Source organism: Acanthochromis polyacanthus, chromosome 21 (genome assembly GCF_021347895.1).
Source record: "Acanthochromis polyacanthus isolate Apoly-LR-REF ecotype Palm Island chromosome 21, KAUST_Apoly_ChrSc, whole genome shotgun sequence".
Lineage (NCBI taxonomy): Eukaryota > Metazoa > Chordata > Actinopteri > Pomacentridae > Acanthochromis > Acanthochromis polyacanthus.
Genome location: NC_067133.1, coordinates 1,146,473 through 1,167,513, shown reverse-complemented (window position 1 = coordinate 1,167,513; position 21,041 = coordinate 1,146,473). Strand labels below are relative to the sequence as shown.

The 21,041-nt window shown below is 39.7% G+C and overlaps 1 long non-coding RNA gene across 1 annotated transcript; it reads right to left on the bottom strand.

The window, feature by feature from the left end:
- Window positions 1-5,909: 5,909 nt before the first annotated feature.
- Window positions 5,910-19,380, bottom strand: LOC110955461 (uncharacterized). The gene is made up of 3 exons (XR_002595993.2): window positions 19,174-19,380; window positions 7,508-7,618; window positions 5,910-6,282 (listed from the first exon to the last, which is right to left on the bottom strand). It is a non-coding gene; the product is annotated as an uncharacterized LOC110955461 (long non-coding RNA).
- Between the last annotated feature and the right edge of the window lie 1,661 nt (window positions 19,381-21,041).

The following is a 21,041-nucleotide window of genomic DNA, read 5'->3' as shown; positions in this document are numbered from 1 at the left end:
TGTTAATTAAGATTTGCATAAAATACACACGATGAGGTTATAAATTGCATACTTTTTGAAGTTTTTTTAATAAATGTACAGCTAAACATTAAAATTATTATTAGTATCATGACGAGCACAGAGGTTTAAGACTAGAAAAATACAAAAATAATAAAAAAAACTGGTAAAATTATGCACACTTAGAGGACCAGAAATCAAAAAATTTGAATATGTGCACAACCGTTCCGAAGTTTGAGGTCACTTAGAAAAGTTCTTATTGTTGGAAAAAAAAGCAGTTTTTCTCAATGAAGATGGCACTAAATGAATGATAAATCCAGTGTAGACATTGTTAATGTGGTAAATGACTATTCTAACTGGAAGTTTTTAATGGAATATCTCCATAGGGGTACAGAGGAACATTTCCATCAACCGTCACTCCTGTGTTCTAATGCTACATTGTGTTAGCTAATGGTGCTGAAAGGCTCATTGATGATTAGAAAACCCTTGTGCAGTTATGTTAGCACATGGATAAAAGTGGGAGTTTTCATGGAAAACATGGAATTGTCTGGGTGATCCCAAACCTAGAGTTAGTAGAAATAAACACAAATTTGCATTATTACTAGAAAAATATTCAGATAACTGCAAGAAATTTGAAATAAATAATGAAAAAATTAAAACATGCATTTAAGAATTGCATTCTTAAAAACTAAACTGGTGGTTTTGGTTTCTAAACTTGTGTGAAAAACTCTTTTCCTTTGCTGTGTTTGCCATGTGAGTTTCTGCAAAAAGAAGTTTGAGACTCGTCTTCGAGCTGCAACTCTCCGACAGTTCATAAAATCTGAAAATGAGAGAAAAGCCTAAAACATATGTGGAACTTTCTGCAGCAGATTTACAAACAAATGGTGCAAATGTAGTCAAATTTGAGCTTTATATATATGTTTTTTGTAGCTGGTTCAAGTAGAGTCATTCCAGTTCAGTCCACATGTCGCTGGGATGTAAATCGATAAATAATGTAATCTACATTCAGGTCACTGTTCACGGCACCAGTGATTCCCGCTGCTCACGATCAATGAACACACTGTTACAGCCAGTTTAAGGATGACAACCCAGCTACAGGACACCAGACACTGAGGCTGGATGCAAAGTAAAAGTAAATGTGGTAAAATTTACAACAAAGGCTGAGAGGGAAGCAACAAAAAGAAAGAGCAGGTGCAGGGAGAATCAGATAAAAGTCTAAAACTCACAAGAAGATGGACAGGACCATAAATACACAAACTAAGAAACAAGACACGGGAGAGACCATTAGCTAGTCGTACACCTGCGCTGTATTAATAAATGAAATAAACAGTTGTAGCTCTGATCTAAGGCTGATCGTTTCGCCTAGAGAATATTCGCTTTGTTTTCGCTGTTACACAGAAAATGCATCGAACCGCAACTCTAAAACTGAGTTGCTTCCTTAACGGTTGTTAAACATCCACGAGTCGGTTCAGACTAAAAGATCTTTTCTTCACCACAGCCTCACAACAAAATGCGTGACAACGAACCTGGCCCCAAAAGATAACACGTATTAGTCTCACCATGAAGGCACATAAAAACTAAAAAAAGGTCCACATTCAGAGGTTGGAAACATGCTGGTAGCACTGAATAAAACACAGGTCTTTCACTCTTGTGGGACCATTCCTTATTGTGTTATTCCGACAGTTTGTTTCACTTGTTTTCAGATATTTTCACTGTTTGCTTTAGCTCCAAACTACTTGGTTCGGTTTAGAAACAAAGATCATGGTTGAGTTGTAATGATGAGTCCCACTACAAGAACAGATATATCTTAATTTTACAACCTGTCGTGTGGAAAAATACCTTTTGCATTGTGAACCAACGTAGCAATTATAGATTTTAGTGTGAGACTCGTGTAGAATTTTTGTCCAAAACGTTCTAAATACTATGGAGCTGCAAAAACTGTTCTCAGGAACTAAACTAGGAAGTAAAAGTGCAAATTAGACAAATTAAATCCATGATGCAGGAAAGAAAAAAATTACTTGAAACACACTTTTAAACACATCAAAGAGAACAAAACATTTTTTTAATTTCCTCTGAAGACTGAAAAAGAGAAATGAAGGGAAAGAAAATCAGTCTATAAACTCCAGAACAGTGTGCCGAGGAGCTGATGCTTTTATTTTTCTGTTTTTCAGATGCAGCCATCAAGCAATCTGCAAATCAAATGTGACTTCTCGAGTCCTCTCACTTGCTACTCTCATGCTGGCTTCTTCTCTTTTCAGCTCACTTTATTAGCTTGTCTGCACTCTTTCTTTCTATCATTTTCTCCTTTTTTAAAGCTCAGCTCAGGTTATGTCAGAAAATATCTGCAAAAGTCCTCCTCTTGTTCTAGCATCACTTATAGAGTATTCCCGTCTGTGGGTGCTGCAGCAGGACGCCTGTTTTTAGTCAGATTAGATCAACTGTAAAGCCATCCTTTCAGAGTTGAAGGAGTTTTACTTTTATCTCCACCGACTCTCTATGACCTCTCAGACCTCTGACATCCCCAACGCTGGGTCAGCAGTCCTGACCTTACCTAAACTGGAACTGCAGCTGTTAATAGAGAATAGTTTATGATGGGCTGTGATTTTTTTTAGATGCCTTTTCAGCCAAAACTGAAACACAAAAGCAACTGTACTTGGAATATATGCTGACAGAACGGTACATTTCCGTATATTAAAATGTTTAGATGCTCAGAAGCTTCAAATATTATAATCCTGTGTAAATGTTGTGCTTATTTATGAAGTAGAATTGGTGGAATATTGCTCATTCCCTGTGATGTGTACTAATATATGTAGGCCTTATTTGTGTAACAGCTCATGCCTCATACAGACTCACAGCCTTTGCCCTTTAGGTTCTATGCTGTAGGACAGAAATGCTGCATCTCCTCCCCCCCCTCATTTAGCATGAAGCGGCTGGACATGATATATGTGATGTCAGCTTTTCATTGTGTTCATGTAACTGGAACACGCAGTGCATGAAGCAAATTAATGACTGATGTCACTGTTTGCTGTGGTCCAGAAAGAGTTCTTGTAAAGATAAGGTTATAGAACGAGGCTGAATTAGCTCCTTACAGTTAGTAAATGTGTGCACTTGTGGGTGTGTGGAATGGAAGACATGTTTGTCACATGTAGTTCACGTGTTAAAGGCCGGGGAACATTCCTGGAATCACAGAGCGGCAGTTTACACAGGTCATATACCGAGTGCACACATGCACTGTGCTGTGGGATGCCATGCAGGTCACATGTTGATCACTGTAAGTCACTGAAACTGTAAAACTGGACAATAAGAAAGACCTTCTACACAGGAAATGCAGTGAGTTTGGCTCCATCTAGTGTTCAGTACTGGATATCTACTTTTGAAGTCAACTGAATGCAGGACAGATTAGGAAAAATTCATCTGAGTACAGAGGCGTCCTGCAAACAGATTTTAGGTGCAGAAAAACTGGCATTTTACATAAATTCTACTTTAATTTTCTGGACTGACGTTAGATCACTGCACCGTATTATGCTATATATACAAGGTGAACCAAAAGCAGCCTGACAGATATTTCACTATTTGTTTTAGATCTAATTTATTCAAACCAGTATTCCATATCCCTTATGTTATTAAGCTATTTCTTCCAATTTTGACTTCAATTTTTATGTTTTTTTCTTTTTTTTTTTTTTGCAGGGATTGTGAGTCATGGCAAACAACTTAAATCAAGAGCAAAGAAAGTGAATTCTAAATCAGTATTGGGAGTGTGAAAACGCCGAGCAGGAGCCTTTAACATTTCCCCACCTTCATGTCACACAATGTATATAAGTATATTTTAGCTTTTACAAACATGCACATGCTGCCATTACATCTACACCTCTGACCCTGAGGCTGTGCTTGAGAGCAGAGGACAGACTAATCTGGGAATGCGTGAGTGTGAAGCCAAAAAGAGTCCGTATTTACCCCCCGGGGCATGGATTAGGACAGTAGAACAGACAGCTGATGGTATTGATGTCGGTTTGTGACTGTGTGGTCAGACTGGCTTCCATCTTGATCCCTCAGTCAATAAATCACGGAGTCTTGATTTAGTGGAATAACTGTCAGTGATTTTTGCTGCCAGTAAATACTGGCTGACTTTTTAATCAATGGTTTACAACGGACTGATTTTGTGTGTAATAATAAGTGCTATCTATCAATCTTTCAAGTCTTTTTTTTTTTTACATGTATATGTATTTATCAATGTATATTGGCCTCAGTATGTGTATGTAGTTAGAATACAGAATAAAATCCATGACTGTTAGCTGTTGTATGAAGACTGCCAAGTAGCTTTAGCTAGCTGGCTAGCTTACTTTAGGGTAACTTTAGCTTCTTCTACAAGATTTTATGCTTGTATAGACACATGCAGTACAGTATGATTACCACAACAGGCTCTGGCTGTGATTTTATGACAACAATCATAGCTAGGTTTGGCTAGGTGGCTAAAGTCCCTACACATTTATGTACACAGTAATGACTCATGCTGGGGAGATGCTGCCATATTGCATTAGGGTTCAGGTGTTTGTACTGTTTTTATCAAAGAAATACTGGAACCAAGCAACAAAGAATGAAATTTACAGTCGAAACGAGATCAAAATGTGTTGAATTTGATATAAACCAATCAGCATTAGCATTTAAACCAATAACAGATGAAGTGAGTAACATGGATCTTGTCAAAACACATTGTTCTGCTCGGAAACCATGGGTCCTAGCATTGAGGTGGATGTTACGTTGCCATGTACCATTCACCTAAACAGTGTGTATACACAACCCTGCTTCAATGCCAATTACACTCCATGATAGCAGCGACATACCCCAGCAGGGCAATGGACCACTTTGTAAAATCTGCCCAGGAATGGCTTTAGAAACGCAACAAAGAGTCCTAGGCAGTGACCTGGCTTCCAAACTCCCCAAATCCCAATTAAGGTCAAGCATTTACGAGATGCCGAAACAAGCCCGATTAACAGAGGCCCCACCGAGCAAACCACAGGATACAAAGGATCCACTGCCAATATCCCAGTACCAGACGCCACAGGACACCTGCAGAGGTCCAGCGACGATGGTCCAACAGGTCAGAGATGTGTTGGTGACACGTGGGACACCTGCACAATGCTAGGCTGTGGCTGTTTGGTGTATCACAGTCAGTAATCCTTATCTTAAGCCTTGGTCCCCCACAGTTGGACTGTCAAACTGCATTGACTGCACACAAAAACAAAACAATCATGGCTTCCCACCGCTCGTACTTGCTGTAAGCTCCCTGTGACTTCTTTCTTCTCCCCATGAGGAAATTTAAGTTGAAGAGTTGCTGCTTTGACACATTGGAGAAGATTCGGACCCCATTGCAGATGATGTTTGATATGTTTACATAACAGGACTTCCAGGGAGCGTTAAAGCGCTGCAGGAGCACTGGGAGCAGAGTATCACTGCACAAGACTACAAATTCAAATCAGGTCTGGGTTTTGTGTTTTTGTAGGCTCAGTCTCAGAATTGTTGGACTGTTTTGAACTGTAAACATTAGAAAAAAACAGAAGAAAAGACAGTAAAGTGAGTTGGACTACAGTGGTGGTGCTCTACAACATCCCTCTTCTGAACTTTAGTAATCATAAACACTGGATTAACAATTCAGTCAACATACTCACCGAAGGAGCAAAACCATCTGATGCCAGCTGAACAGTTATTTTGTAGTGCTTTAACTTTTTGAGTTCAGCTGCTCATGTTTCAGCCCCTTTATTTTGTACAGGAATAAAACATTACGACTATTTTCTTTGAATCTGTTTCAAGCGGTGAAAAAACATACCCACACTTTCAAACATCAGACCAGAAATTCATAACAAAACCGTCCATCTACCGTCAGAACGGTGACACAAGAGTCCAGAAACCACAGATTCTTATTATACCAATTTTTTGATACTTTTATTTCCTTTTATAAGTATTCATTTCAAGTCGACAATTTACATCACAGCCCATCGGCCCTCTGGAATTGCCCGTTTACTGCAAGTCAGCTGTAGAGGGAGAAGGGGAACGGCGGTAAGACAGGGACACCAGATAAGACTAAAACAGGAGGGGGGAGGACAGGGGGAGGAAACTGTGGTTACTGCCGCCAGATCCCAAACTCAGCCCGAATCAACAGATCAACATGTTGCGCTACGATCATCATCATCATCATCATCGTCGTCGTCGTCGTTGTTGTCATCATTCAGTCCAGTGCTGTTGTGCAGAAGGGAATGCTGGGAACTTGGAGGACTCAGTGCAGTGGACCTGGAAGACAGCAGAGAGGGAACTTTATGAACATATCAGACCTTAAATGATAAAAAATGACTAATAATCTGCATCTACTTTGAGAATTGATGACTTAATTTCAAAGACTAGATTCTCTGTTTCTAAAATGGCCGTATTTTCTGCTTCTCTTTCCAATTCCTGCTTTTCGATTTTGGCTAAGTTCCATCCTGAGCAGCTAAGCAGTTCGTTACTGTGCAGTTAAGGCGATTGGATTTTCATTTGTGGAGCTCAAAGCACTGGAAAATGTCATTAAACGACGTTTCATCCTGGAAATAGTGCGCTGACTACTCTGGATGAGTTCTTATTGGAACTAATTTCTCACAAATGTAATAAAAAGCTGCAACAAAATACTTCCAAAGTACCAGCAAAAAAAAGAGATCTATATTATTATTTATGTGCATGTAATTGTTCAAGAATATACCTTTAATATTCTAGATATTTTGGCAGCTTTTTTCTATCAAGTGACCCTGAAAGTGAAGCCGTTAGTTTTACCTATAAGTCACATACTTTGATTCTGTTTCTGATTCACCTCAGTAAAAATGATTTTCTTTTACTTTCAAATGCATTTTTTATGGTCTGACCATGGTTTTGTACAAACAATATGTGTGTTCATAGGCATCCGGTACACTTAGAAATGTGTTTGCACTGTTAAAAATAGTTTGTTCTGATGTTAATGTTGTCTCTTTGCAAATTTTGCACTGTTATTTATTTTTTACAGGTTACAAAATTGAGCACATCTCAAAAAGCAAGTGATGTAGAGACTCCAAATAAAATCCCTGTGGTTCCAAAGGCTGTTATGCAACTTTTTTACATTTACAAATTCGAGGGATACAGCTATGCAATTTCTGTATTTTCAAATATATGTGAAAAAAAACTACAAAGATATTCATTTTTTAAGGTTCATTACACATTTAAGCAATTTATTGTAGCAGTAAAGACATGAGTCAATATTTATTATTAAAACTTAGCATATAAGGGTTATTTTGATGTAAAACAAATAAAAATACTCCAAAAAATGGCACTACAGCTTGGAAAAATCTTGGCGAACTTGCACAGTGGTGGGTCTTAAAGGTGAAACTGAAGCATCATTCACTTTTATTAGTTTTATCTGTAAATTTAACTATCTTTTTTAATTATATCCTTCCATAATCAGCCCCCAGCTTTAATGGTATGAATGCATGGGACGGTTACATAACATCCTTACATTGGAGGCTGCAGGGCGACTCCTCATGACGTCCCCTCAGCAGCGTTCTTCACACAAGCAGCGAAGGCCTCCATCAGATCTTTGCAGCCCTCAGCTCCCTTCTCCGCCACGCTGAAAGACGAGGATTATCGACAATTAGCTCTCGGCCAGGGGAACTCACATTTCAACACGCTGGCGTTATGAGTGGGCCTCAACTGTGCAGCTAATTCTGTTGTCAAAACATGAGCTTGTTTCATGTGCCAACGGATTTGAACGGCAGGAGCAAAACAGGAGGAAGAGAGAAGAGGTGGGGACAAAACGGCTTTCTCTCACACGGGATGAAGAAAGTACACAGAAGAGAAAGATGAGATAAAAAGAGAAGCAAGTAAGAGAAAAGGGGAAGAGAGAATTCAGCCTCACATTCAGGAGGAAACACAGCAGCCGACTGCCACAGTGCATTAGTGTGATGGAGCGAGAGGGAGGAAGGGAGGAGGGATACAGAACGACTACAGGGATGGACCCATCTGGTTGATCGGACAGCAGGGAGGGAGGGAGGGAAGGAGGTTTGCGTGATAATACAGAGATGAGAGGAGACGGAGGTGACGGGGGGAGTTCACAGGAGGAGGAGTTTCATGTTACATGAATGTAAACTTGTTCTTTGGCTTCATGGTGTCTGATCGTCACTCTATTCTGCTTTTCCTACAACCCCTGACTCAACCCACAGCACCAATCCCTCCATCCTGCTTCAGTTTAACAGTCAATGCTGACTATTCAAATGACAATCTTCCTAATTATCCAAAAGGAGAAGACTGGCAATAGTTTTTTATTTCTGTTCGTCCTTTAATTTTGTCACAAATTACTGTGACAATTGTTCTTTTCAGCTAAAATTGTTGAAATTTGTGTGAAATTACTCAGTTTTTCTGGGTCCACCACTCTCATGTTGAATCCTGTTTGCCTCCATACAACGTTTAGCATTTGGCTGAAGTCAAAAGACACACATTAGCTGAGATCATACATCGAAATGGCATCAAAAACACCAAATTAACCAGGACTGAAGTATTAAATGAGCGTTACGCTACTTTAGCATTGCAGTGCTATACCTTTGTCAGACTCACAATGAATGTTTAAAATAAAAACAGCAATAAAACTGATGCTGCAGAACATTATATTCCACACAATTTAATCAAAACTCTGTGCCTACATTACCCACAATGCAACCATTTACACTCACTCACGGATCCGGGTGTGTTATGCTACTAGCGGCTAATGCAGCCTTAACCTGCTAGCCTGAAGCTGGTAAGTTCATTTTGTTTCCCCAAACATTGCATCCCTATATTTTTTTTTTAAACTTGTAGTCTTCAGATTTGGCTGATGAAGTCTGTTACCTCACATGAGGAAATTTTCTGAGACTTCACACAGTTTCCTCTCGAGTCACCAATAGGTTTATACAGCTTTTTTTTTAAAAATATTATTATTTACATAACATTCCCAAATACCTGCAAATAGAATTCACCATTATCACGGCTTTAAATTAAAAGTTAATCAACTGAGAGCATCATTTATTTGACTTTTTGGCAAGATTTTCTCAAACTTTATGCAGAAAGTACAGTAAATGCGATGCTAGAGCCAGGACATGGTTAGCTTAGCATAAAGACTGGGAACAGGTGCTAACAGCTAGCTTAGCTAAGCCCACCTACAGGCAGATTTGAAGCTAAAAAATTATTGTGTGATGTCTCTTGTTCAATTAGAAGTAAGATAAATAAGCTGAGAATGAAGATTGTGACAATCAGGTGCAGGTTTTGCAAGCTCCTCCTCCTCCATGGCAACTCATGAAAGTGGTAAATGAGGAGTTGGCAGAACCATTGAGTGAACAAAAATAAATAAATATGTCAGTTTTTAACAGACAACAAAGTAGAGTAACTTAGAACTGAAACTTGGAACTCAATTCTTGATTGATTAGTTGTTTGTTCTACAAAATGTCAGAAAATGGTGAAAATTATCAACAACTGTTTCATAAAGCCAAAGATGACATCCCTAAATATCATGTTTTAACCACAACCCAAAGATTCTCACTTTACTGTCATAGATGAGCAAGAAAACTAGAAAATGATCACATTTATGAAGCAGGAATCAGAGGATTTTTTTTTCTGTGTAATGGATCAATTGTTGCATCTTTACAGTAAAGTCTAATTCCCCAAAGTGTGGTGACAAACGGCATCCCATTACTGTGTCACATCCATTCTGATGGAGCCGTTGAGCTGCACAGGGCCATCTCTGCTGCTTTATCTCTGTGTTTGTGGCTGGCTGCCTGTTAGTGATGTAACACACAGCTGGCTGCAGCAGATTATCACTCAGCACTTTACTTTGCCAGGAGAGATGCAGCGAAAACCGTGTGCGAGGAAATGGGAGCCACCGAGCGTGGACTGTACTCATGCATTTCTGAGTGTGTGTGTGCTTGGACCGAGTCGATGAGTGCTTATGTTTGACGCAGTGCACTGATGACCCGACATCATACTCTAACCCTGAGGGTGTGTTGTCAGATAATCCTGCTGGAGCTCCATCCATCCAACACAACACAGATATATATGTTCTCAATCTAAAACCAAAGATGAGGGTTGAGGAACCTTACAAAACACAGCGGCATCTTTTTTCTCATTAGGTGACAACGCTATAGAGCAGGGGTGTCAAACATACGGCCCGTGCCCCAAAAGCAGCCCAATCCGGTCCAGTTCTGTCCGTGTGACGACTTTGTCAAGTGTAAAAATTACAGAGAAGACATTAACTGCAAATTATAAATTTATAAAACTGTAAATTTTATGTCATATTGTGCCTCATTTTTGTAATATTTTGTTTTGTTTTTGAGTAGCTTACAGGGTTCTCGCCAGCGCATTTCAGCGTAACGGGCCGTTACACTGTCAGTTTAAAACATTACGCTGTGATTAGGGCCGCTACGCTGTTATTTTGACAGATAACGCCATGTGTCTCCCCACCTCAGGCTAAAATTAAGAGTCGCTTCCAATCTCGGGGTTACAATTAGCATGTCTCGGTTGTTTCCGTGATGCCATGTATGGTGAATAGTGACCAAAATCACGAGCATTTGGAGAATCTGCGTGACGCTCATTGGCTGACATCTGGGCCGGCCGCTCGCGAGATTTAATGAAGGCGATTGAGCGTGAACGTGCAGGAGGACCTGCCGTTACGCTGTAAAAAAAATCCTGGTGAGAACCCCGGCTTATATTGGTTTTTGCATGTTTTTGTCCTTTTGTTTCTCGTTTTTGTCGTTTTGTGTTTCTTTTTGTCTTATTTTTATCATGTTGCGTTTTGCATCATTCATTGTTTTGTGCATCATTTTTGCCATTTAGTGGGCTTTTTTGTCTCACTTGTGTTATCTGTCTGCTTTTTTTGTCGTTTTGCAGCTTTTTTTGCCCATTTTGTCTGTTTTTTGTTTTGTTTCATGTTGTTCGTCTACTGTTTTTGTGATTTTGTGTTTCATTTTTGTAATATTTTGTCTTGTTTTTTTGTCTTTTTTTCTCTGACTTTTGTCATTTTGCGTTTCATTTCTGGAATATTTCGTCTTGTTTTTGTTGTATTTTTGTGTTTTATTCCTCTGGCTTTTGTTATTTTGATCATAAAGTAAAACACTATCACTCAGTTGCAGAAACCTGTGACAGATAAATGTTGTGTTCCTTTGTAGACACTCTGTGATGTGGAAGTTTTAATGTGGAAATGATAAAATGAAGTGTAATGTTGTTGAAATTGAACTTATTTTCTGAAGAAATTTCAGGTTTTTCTTGTTGTTTTGTAAAAAGACAAGTCCTTAAACGTGAACATTTCCAGAATGCACTTCTTTGCACCAAAACAAGGGGAAAAAAATGTGGAGTTGTGGTTATTTATAGGTTATTAAGCTGTGATTTTACTGGTCTGGCACACTGGAGATCAAATTGGGCTGAATGTGGAACCTGAACTAAAATGAGTTTGACACCCCCTGCTATAGACGCTTTCCCATCAGTATTTTTAATCAACCCGGTCCTGACATGTAAACGTGTATTTTTAGCGAATGTGGGGATTACATAAAGCATCGGAGCAGGAGGTGGGGGGAGGTAAGGAGCTGATGACATCATCATCATCATCACTGCAGCCATCACGCAACCTCCCGAGAGAAAGCACGACTCGGCGAGGTCACGTTACGGGGTCGTGGGGCAAAGCTGGGTCGTCATAGCAACCGGGAGGCAAAGCTTCCGTGACGACCCCGATCCAGTACCTTCATTCATGCACGACCATCTGTCTTAGTGAACCAAAACCAGCTTCACTCTGCTCTGATGCTGCAGTGATGTCAGCGCATCCGGGTCGGGCTGACCGCCAGAGTGACGTCGCCTCGGACACAATCAGGAAATGAATTTTGAATTATTTACGCTGAGCTTGCTGCACTCGGTCCCGTAGGACGGACATGCATTATTGAACGCTGAACAGGTGCAGCAGTAAAAGATGATGCACAGGCCAAGTGTTAGTCAAGAGATCATGTGATTAAGGGTGAGCGTGCCGTGTAGTCGTCCTTGAGGGGTGAGAGGATGAGAATTAGTGAAGCACTGCATCCCCACGGACCTTCAGAGAGTGATCTTTTCAAATAGTACTACAGTGTCCGTGAAAAGTACGGTTTTTGACAAGAATTTACGTTTAAAAAGACTCTTTCATGTCAAAGTGAAAATTGATTTCTAAAAAGTAATTAAAAATACAAAACATAAATAAGTGATATCCCAGTTTGTGCCTCTTATGTTGGCTTTTCCCATCACATTCACTTGTGAAAAACACCATTATACAGTATTATTCAATGAATTATTAAAGTAATCTCTGAAAAGTCTATACCAGCATTCACTGCTTTCTTCAGAGACTCTTAACTTCCTGGATTGCAAGTATAGTTTTTTCAAAATAACAGATTTTGTCACTACTTTCCAAGCTGTGATTGTATTTCAGTCACATCCTTGCTCTCTTTCGCTAAGAAAAAAAGCCAAAAAATTTTTAACAATGTAAAATAACACATAAAAGATAGAGAAATACAGATGATAATGAACTTCTGAAATTATGGTTCATATATATAACAAATTTAGAAATGTGTCATCTCTGGCTTAGGTGATTAGGAAAAAGTGTCGCAACCTAAAATATATATATATTGAAAAGTTTTAGTTTTGGGGGGGACTAAGAAAACAGATGCTCAGTGTGACTTGAATATATTGGTGAAACCCTACGACGAGCACAATTTATTTCATGCTACCATGATTGAAGACTCTACGAACTGCCTCCATATTAACAAGATTCTTCAAGTGAGGAAGAGTTCCAGGAAACCTAATAACTAGTTAAATTAAATTTTAAAAATTAATCAAATTAATTAGACGCTTTTAAGGATTAATCACAATTAATCACATTTTTGTCAAATAGCACTATCTGACACATATAAGCAAAGTTTTTCAATTCAAATAAATTTTGGTTGAAGACTGAATGGATGAATGGACATATATGTGAACTTTAACAGCAAAAATGTTTATGTTTCATTTCTATTTATCTGCATTTTTCATCTGTCTGCTACATTCACAGATTACTGCAAACTCAGAGTGCAATTATAGCGATTATATTCAACATTTTAAGACTTTTTGTAAACTCAGGCCCTTTCATTGTCTTCTAAAGTGGTCTATTATGGGATGGCTACACCGTCAGCCGGTACCAGGACAGTCGTAGCTAACGTTAGCTCTGGTGCTAACAGCTACATGTTTTGCATTGAGGTGATCAGGAAACTCTGCTGCACAATCTGCACACAATCACGCTGCCATCAGGAAGATTTTTAAAAGAAAACTTCTTCACAGCTGGCAAACAGACTTTAGGTTCATTACCGCCACCTACTGGGCTGGAGAGTTCATCAGTGTTACCGGTGTGCCACAATTAAGGGAGCTGAGAAATGTGCGATTAAATGCATTATTTTTTCTGCTACTAATTCATAGAAATTACGCGTTAAAATCCTAGCCCTACTAATAACATATAAGCATGAAGTCTACTCCTGATTCACAGTGCAGCATGTGGGGCTGAGGGGGAGGAGGCTGCTGACAGTCTGACACAGCAGCAGTATAACACTCAGATTACTGACTTCTGCAGAGTCACCGGATTCCCCGATGAAAACCAGGATGGTTTCCACCAGCAAGAATGTACATGCATGTCTGCGCAGACAACTGCAGGCGGTCTGTAACAGAGACAGACCATGTGAGAGTGAGTGAGTGGTTGCAGGGCAAAGGAAGACTTCGGGGGGGGGGGGGTTGTGGTAAAACTCTAAAGAAAAAGCCTGGAATCAAAACCAGCCTGACCAAGCATCCAAATGCTGCAAAACTTAGTAACTTCTTGCAGTGATCGGATATTAAAATCTGACTTTTTTCAACTAGTTAAACAAAAAAGCTCTACTAATGCAGTGAAAATATATTAATACATACTTAACAGAACTGAATTTGTGTCTTTTTAAGCAACAATCCTTATTTAAAATAAATCACATCTGAATTAGTCAAGAAAAATTACATTTAGGTCTTAAAATACTTAATATTAGTCTATTTATAATATTGTACAAAAAGTTTTCTTTGAGTGTATACTAACCTTTAATGTTAATGTTATTATCCTGCCTGTTTTGTCTTTTTGTTATTTCTGTTGTTTGCAAGCTGCTGAAAACTTGAATTTCCCTCGGGATGAATAAAGCATCTATCTATCTATCTATCTATCTATCAATCTATCTATCTATCTATCTATAACAAATCAAATGAAAAAATGCACTAATGCAGTGAGAATATTTTAATACATCCTTAATAGAGCTGAATTCATGAGATTTTTTAAGCAAGAGTCCTTATTTAAGATAAATCACATCTGAATTAATCAAGAAAAACTACATTTAGATATTAAAATACCTAATATTAGTCTTTTTAAACAAATCAAATGATTAATTGAAGTCAGAATGAATTGATTTTTGCCCAACAGGAAAAAAAGCCCCTGAATAAACAATAATTAAAACTGTTAAACGATTAAGTGATGTTAAAGTTACAATGATTTCTACATTGTGCATGCATTATATGGGACATTTTAAAGGCTTCAGCAGCTTCTAGCCTGTTGCTAACTTCACCTCTGTGTGACCTTGTCAAGGTCATGTCTACAGCTGCCATTTAAAAGACAAAATATTCAAAAAAATCAATTCTCCTACTAAACCTCATAAAAAGTCTGTCCTGAAACAGCAGCAAAGGGATCAAATCAGACACAGAGAGAGTATAAAGAGACGCTTCTCATGTCATCATGTAGGACTACAGCCAAGATGGCCGCCTCCATGCAGCCTCATACATGCCTCTGGCTGTGAATGTGAGGCCTTCGCTTATTTGGCCCGACTGGGAGAAGAGGAGCAGGTGTCAGGTGGAGCAGTAACATAATCTACGGCTGGAAACATGTCTTGGTATCCTGCACATACAGTCTCACTCGTACGCACCTTCATCGATGACTTTTAGAGGCTGCCATCTATAAATACGCCAGGGTTCTGGTGTTCATTACAGCTAAAGCTTATAGAATCTGTAGCTGGCTTCAGGCTGCTTGGAATAAAATGGAAGGTCCAGACGGAGCCAGAATTAGATTCAAGGCTAGGACTGGATGTAGGAGAGACCACATGCAGAGAGGAAGGCTCAAGTTGGAGCTGAGAATATGAAATCTGAACACTTTCCCTGAACCCTCGTGTCGTCCTGCGGGTCAAATTGACCCGTTTTAAAGTTTGAAAATGTGGGGGGAAAAAATTATTTTCACAGTGAAACTTCTGATGTCCACATTTTCAACATTTTTGGGAAATTTCCGAACATTTTTTGGCGGGAAAAAAGAAATGTTAAGAATGTTTCTTAAGAACATTCACACAAAAAAATCTACCAAAATCCAGCGAAATTTGCTGGATTTCGGTTGATTTTTTTGTGAATGTTCTTAAAGAAAACAGAAGTTTTACTGATATATGTGTAATCACTTTAGACATTTTTAGGATTTTTTTGGAAGATTTTTACTCATTTTTTCAAAAAATATTTCCAAGAATTTTCTTGCCAAATTTGGGGGATTTTTTTTTGCAAAATTTTTAAGGTAAACTTTTAAGGAATTATTGGAATTTTCTTCCTGAAGTTTTTGCAAATTTTCAGAAATTTGGGGAATCTTTTTTGCTGAATTTCTGGATTTTTTTCAGACGAGGAAACAATATTTTTGGTGCCCATAAATGAGGACGACAGGAGGGGTAAGCAAACCTAATAATAATAGAAAGAAAATGATTATAAAGCCTGGATTCAAGAGTTTAGGTCATCGTAGGGATCAAAATGTGCCCCCTTCAGTCACTATAGATGACAAATTGTTACCTTGACCTGTTGCTGACAGGTTTGAGACCCTCATTTGAATGGCAGTGAGGGCTGCCCAGAGCAGAAGTCAGGTCAGCATATTAAATTTACTCTTGGTCACATGGAACAAAGGGCTGGGAACACAGTTAGCTGGTAAAGTTGAATGAAAAAGCTTAAATCAGTTTACAGATCTTGGGGCGTTAAAAAGTAGTAATCTTTCTGTCTGTGGCTGAGTTCCAGGCAACAGTTTCATCTGCTTAAATTTCAGAATAGTTTTGGCTCCCGAGTTCAAATATCTATCTAATTATGTTTTTAACTGGGGTCATGTTTGTGGTATTCATCAGAATAGTCTACCTCTTTTGGCTCTCTGTAATTGGAAGCTTTTTGAAAGCTTGGTGTTGACAAGTTGGGACGTGTTTTCTGAGGTCAAGGTCATGGAAGTACATTTTTCGTGAATGGTGGTGAAGCTGTAGATGTATTGAGTTCATCTTTGTAATTGTTGAACATCTCAGGAAAATATTAATATTCCAAACAGCCTTTCATTACCACTATGCATTTCTTACAATACTCATTAGTTTGCTTACTGGTTAGCTTTAGCTTCAGAGGCACTGACAGTTAAGTCCATGCTGCGGAGTTCTCACAAGTTATCAGTGAGCCTTACCACTGACTCGAAGTTCCATGTCGTAATCACAAGCTCATTTGAAGGCAACATAACAAGCTACGTTGGTCACGGCAGCTCAAACGCAACACTGACATATAACCTTTTATGTAAATATAAAGCTAACTTGTTTAGAAACAGATGCTTATTAGATCCGAAGGCTTAAGTAGTTTTGGTAGTTTGCGTTCACCGAAAAACTTTGAGCTCCATGTTCACTCTGTTTAGCTCAGGTTTTGGTCTCTACAACCACAACTACAGATCGATTTAGCTGCTAAATGTTAAGTGCTAAGCTCTAGCTAGTCACTCAATGCATCTACAGTGAATGCTATGGTCATAAATGAAACTATGAGAAGGCTTACAGTGGACCAAAACAGTTAAAACTAGCTAGACAGCTAAACAGTGAGCTGAAACTTTATATAAAGCCCATTAACTATGTATAAAACATGCACATAGCAACTGTGATGTCAGCCATTGGGTTGTGGACTACTTTATTCAGCTTTCAGTTTGGAATTTGGCCATCTAGGGCTTGAAAACCAGATTTAATGAGTGGGTGGATCTGGTTAATATCTTTAGGACACTGCATGTGATCTAGTAATGACCTTTCAATTACAGGCTTGCCCCACTTTCAAAATACCCTACTTTATTGTATATTTACTCTAAATCGGACGATAATTTACTAAATGAAAGTCAACCTGAACTCAGAAAGTCTTGAAATTAGCTAATGAGACCATAAACTCATCAAGAAAATGTTTCCTGAGGTAAAAAATCAAATGAGAAGTGGTGTAATTTTCTTACAGACTTCTATGCAATCTGACTTCTCTTTGCAACTTGAATAGTGTCCCCCTGTTGGCTGTTAGATTTAATACAGTTTAAGTCATTTTCATTTCACTTTCATCTTCAAAATCAGAATCTGGTAAATGGTAAAGCCTCATAAAGCTAAAAAAAAAGAGCTGCAGATGATAATTCACTGTTTTTATGCTGATGACAGATGTTTGAGACAAACAGCTCAGTGCCATCCCACTGCACCTCACTGACGTTTGATGGCTTTATTGTGGGAACATTTGTGTGTGCAAGATATATTTCTGGTCATAATTTAGACACGAGAGGTCGTGGGACAAGGACTCAGAGTAAACAAAGTGTTTTGCACATTGTGTGGAGCCACAGTGGCCTGCAGATTAACAGTGGCAGCTTAAAATGCCCTCTACGGCCATATTTACCGGTGCTGCCTGACTTTCAACCTCTCAAAGTCATGGGTTCAGGTTCTGCTGACATCTGCCGCATGTGAAGGCCTACATACAACAATTATCTTGTCACCTTATTGTGTTGCGCTTCAAAACACCATGAACTGGCAACCTTGGCCAGAGTTCCCAGTATAGGTCTAGTTACTTTAAACAAGCTGCAGTAAATGGTATGGACTGTCCACAGAATGTCTGCAATGTCTTCAACACAAAAACGGCTCAATCTATCTACCGATGATGGAGGATTTATGTGTAAAACCTAAACATAGACCTGTGCCAAACTATGTATCAAGCCTCAAAGGCATCTTAACAGTTCCTCAACACAAAGTCGGCACTTGTTAAAATTTAACACGTCTCCAAGCCTTGCCTTCCTTCCCCCACCCCAACCTGCGGTCTTATCAAAATGTTTCACACATTCACAGCCACCTTATCAAGGCCCAGCAGTGTGGCCAAGACAAACCTGACAGTCTCGACTAGCAACAACTTCTGCTCTTTCTGATATTGAGACCAGAAATGGGGCAAAAACACAACTATACCTCCAGAAATCTAAAAATCTTTCCTGACAGATCTCAAACCTTGGCGACCATTCACAAAGACGATGTCAGATTGAGCTGTTCGTTGATGTGCTGATGGGTTGAAGTGTTATGTAATTGCCGTTCTTCACTCATTCAGAGCAGCGACTGCCACAATTAAAGACAACACCCCCTCCAAAAAAACATCCCTTCACTGGTGTTCCTGCAGCAGCGCAAGGAGACAGCGGCGACAAACGGAACGAGCTAACGCAAAGGATTGTGGGGGGAAAGGGACGCCGGTGACGCAAGCAGATTCCCAGCCTCCATCCATGCGTATGGACGAGCATCAAACAATCACCCCGCTGCCACATATCATTAATCCACAAACTGTTCGCCCCTACAACGGGTACCCCAGGTTTCCATAACCCTTACCCCCTGCTCCCAGCTAGCATGTCAAATTCAGTTACATCTCAACATCAAAGACCCGGTGGTGTTTCTGCACTGACCTCTGTGTCCGATGATGAGACTCCATTTTAGTTTGGCGCATTTTGGGATGCCATTGTCCACAGCCAGTCCTTCCCCGTTTGATCGCGAAAGCTCTGAATTTTTTTAGTTATTTTACCTCTAAGCTTGGATGTGATGCTGTTGGTGAGCTTGTTAGGTAACACTCAAGCACATTGCAAGCATTTATTTGGTTTTTGGGTCGAGGTTTCTCTACTTTCAGCTGTTAAACATCTCAAATAGTCGAAAGCAACTGCCGAAGATGGACGAGAACTTTTGAACGAGTCAAATTTGGATAAAGGATTGCAAGAGGTTCCTACGATGGTGTCATGATGAGGTTGATGAAACACATCTATGCATTTTGTTTCTCTTCTGTTCACTTCTTTGCAGCATGCACACCATCACCTACCATTTGTCCAGGTCAGCCTTGATACTGGCACAAGCAGCGGGGACGGGGGCCTCGGCGGGGGCAGCGGCGGCTTCGGAGTCCGACATGTCTGTGGTGGTGGTGGTGGTGGTGGTGGTGCAAGAGGGTGCGTGTCCTGTCCTGTTCCTGTCCTCCAAAAAACGCCTGTGGATCCCAGTGCCACCAACAGAGAGAGAGAGAGACAGACAGCGGAGATGAGAGTGTGTTGGTGAAAGGGGAGGGCGGCACAGGAGGAGGTGGGAGGAGATACAACATGTGAGAGGGAAGCACACGTGTGGACATAGCAGTCAGGGGTGGGAGGAGGGGGCAGTGACCCGGGAGGTGAGGGACGGGGGAGGAAGGTTGGCAAGAGGAGAATGGCTGGTTTGGTGGGGTTCCTTATTGATTGAGGTTTGGTTCCTCAAAGCCAACAGAGGCTCCAACCCAACAGTAGAGAAAAAAAATAGATCCACTGTAAACTAAAAGCACTGAAACCTGAATGTCAGCTTGAATATCTAAACACTAAATGTGCAAATGTAACAGGAAAACCCACTGATTCCAAGTCAGATTGATGCATTTCTCAACATAGGCGCAACATGGAGGAGTCAATTGATTGATTAGTTGTGTATTTGTGCAGCCAATCAGGTTCAATGCAACATGATAATGACAGCCAGTTATCCAACAACATCCATCCACTGAATGCTGCCATCTACTGGTAGCTCACTGCAGATGGCTGTAGCATCTTACAGCTACTGCAACCTTCACCACAGCACATGGCCGCCATGCATCAGAGGTCAAGGAATGGAATGGGAGAAAATACAAGGACATTTCATGATATCAGGCCATATTTCAGTTATCAATCTAGTCTCCCTGTGTGTATTCAGTGCACCTAGTCAAAACCAGGCAGCCAAGCGGAGCCATATGTCACCGTAGTTGTTCCAAGGTCACGGTCAGAACTCAATGGAACATCAACATGTGATCATTTTTAAAAAAAAATGTTTTTATTAAACACTGATCTGTTTTTTTTTATTCATTGGTTGCCTCTAAAAGGTTAAAAAAAAAAAGCTCCTCACAACTTCTCTGAGCATAAAAGGATGATTTTAAATGTCTTGTTTCATCCTACAAATGGTCCAAAACACAAAGATATGTACTTTACAGTGGTATAAAACTAAGAAGGGGCTGAAATGACAGATTTTCTGCTTTTTTCACCATTTGCAAAAATTCTGTTGATTGATCAATTTATCATTTAAGTTCTGTGGAGCTGCAGAACAACGGGAATGCTAAATATTTTGACTAGAATTCCATCCTGCTGGTAACGAATACTTATCCAAGATAGCCTTCCTATGTAATTATAGGATTTTTTCAGCGCTTGGGGGACAACAAGTGAAATTAATTTGGCTCAGTGTTACCAGGAGGCTGCATTAGTTTCTGTAGGCCAGTGAAGAAGAAGTGTAGCCGTCTGAATGTCTTGCAATAAGGAAGGAAATACATATGGCTTCTTTTGTTTGTTTTGCTTTTTATGGCATAACAACCTTTTAAGAGAATAAAGATCTACTTCTGATGGAGGATTCTTATCACTGCGAGTCATTACTGATCCTTGTGCAATGCCACATCAGTCAGAGCCATCTCAGACGTTATGCAACCAGAGGAAGGAAAGATTTTGTGCTTCTGCTGGTTGGCATGCAGACTTATATAGGCTTTAGTGCACACAAAATCACTTTGCAAAGTTTGCAGGGTGACTGCAAAACTACACCTAACTCCAAAAAGTTTTCCTCCCTTACTTGAGCTGATCTTATCACAGCTCTTAGTGGGCTGTGACCCTTGCACCCACTTTACACCTCGTTAAGATCTATGAATGTGACACGAGCCTT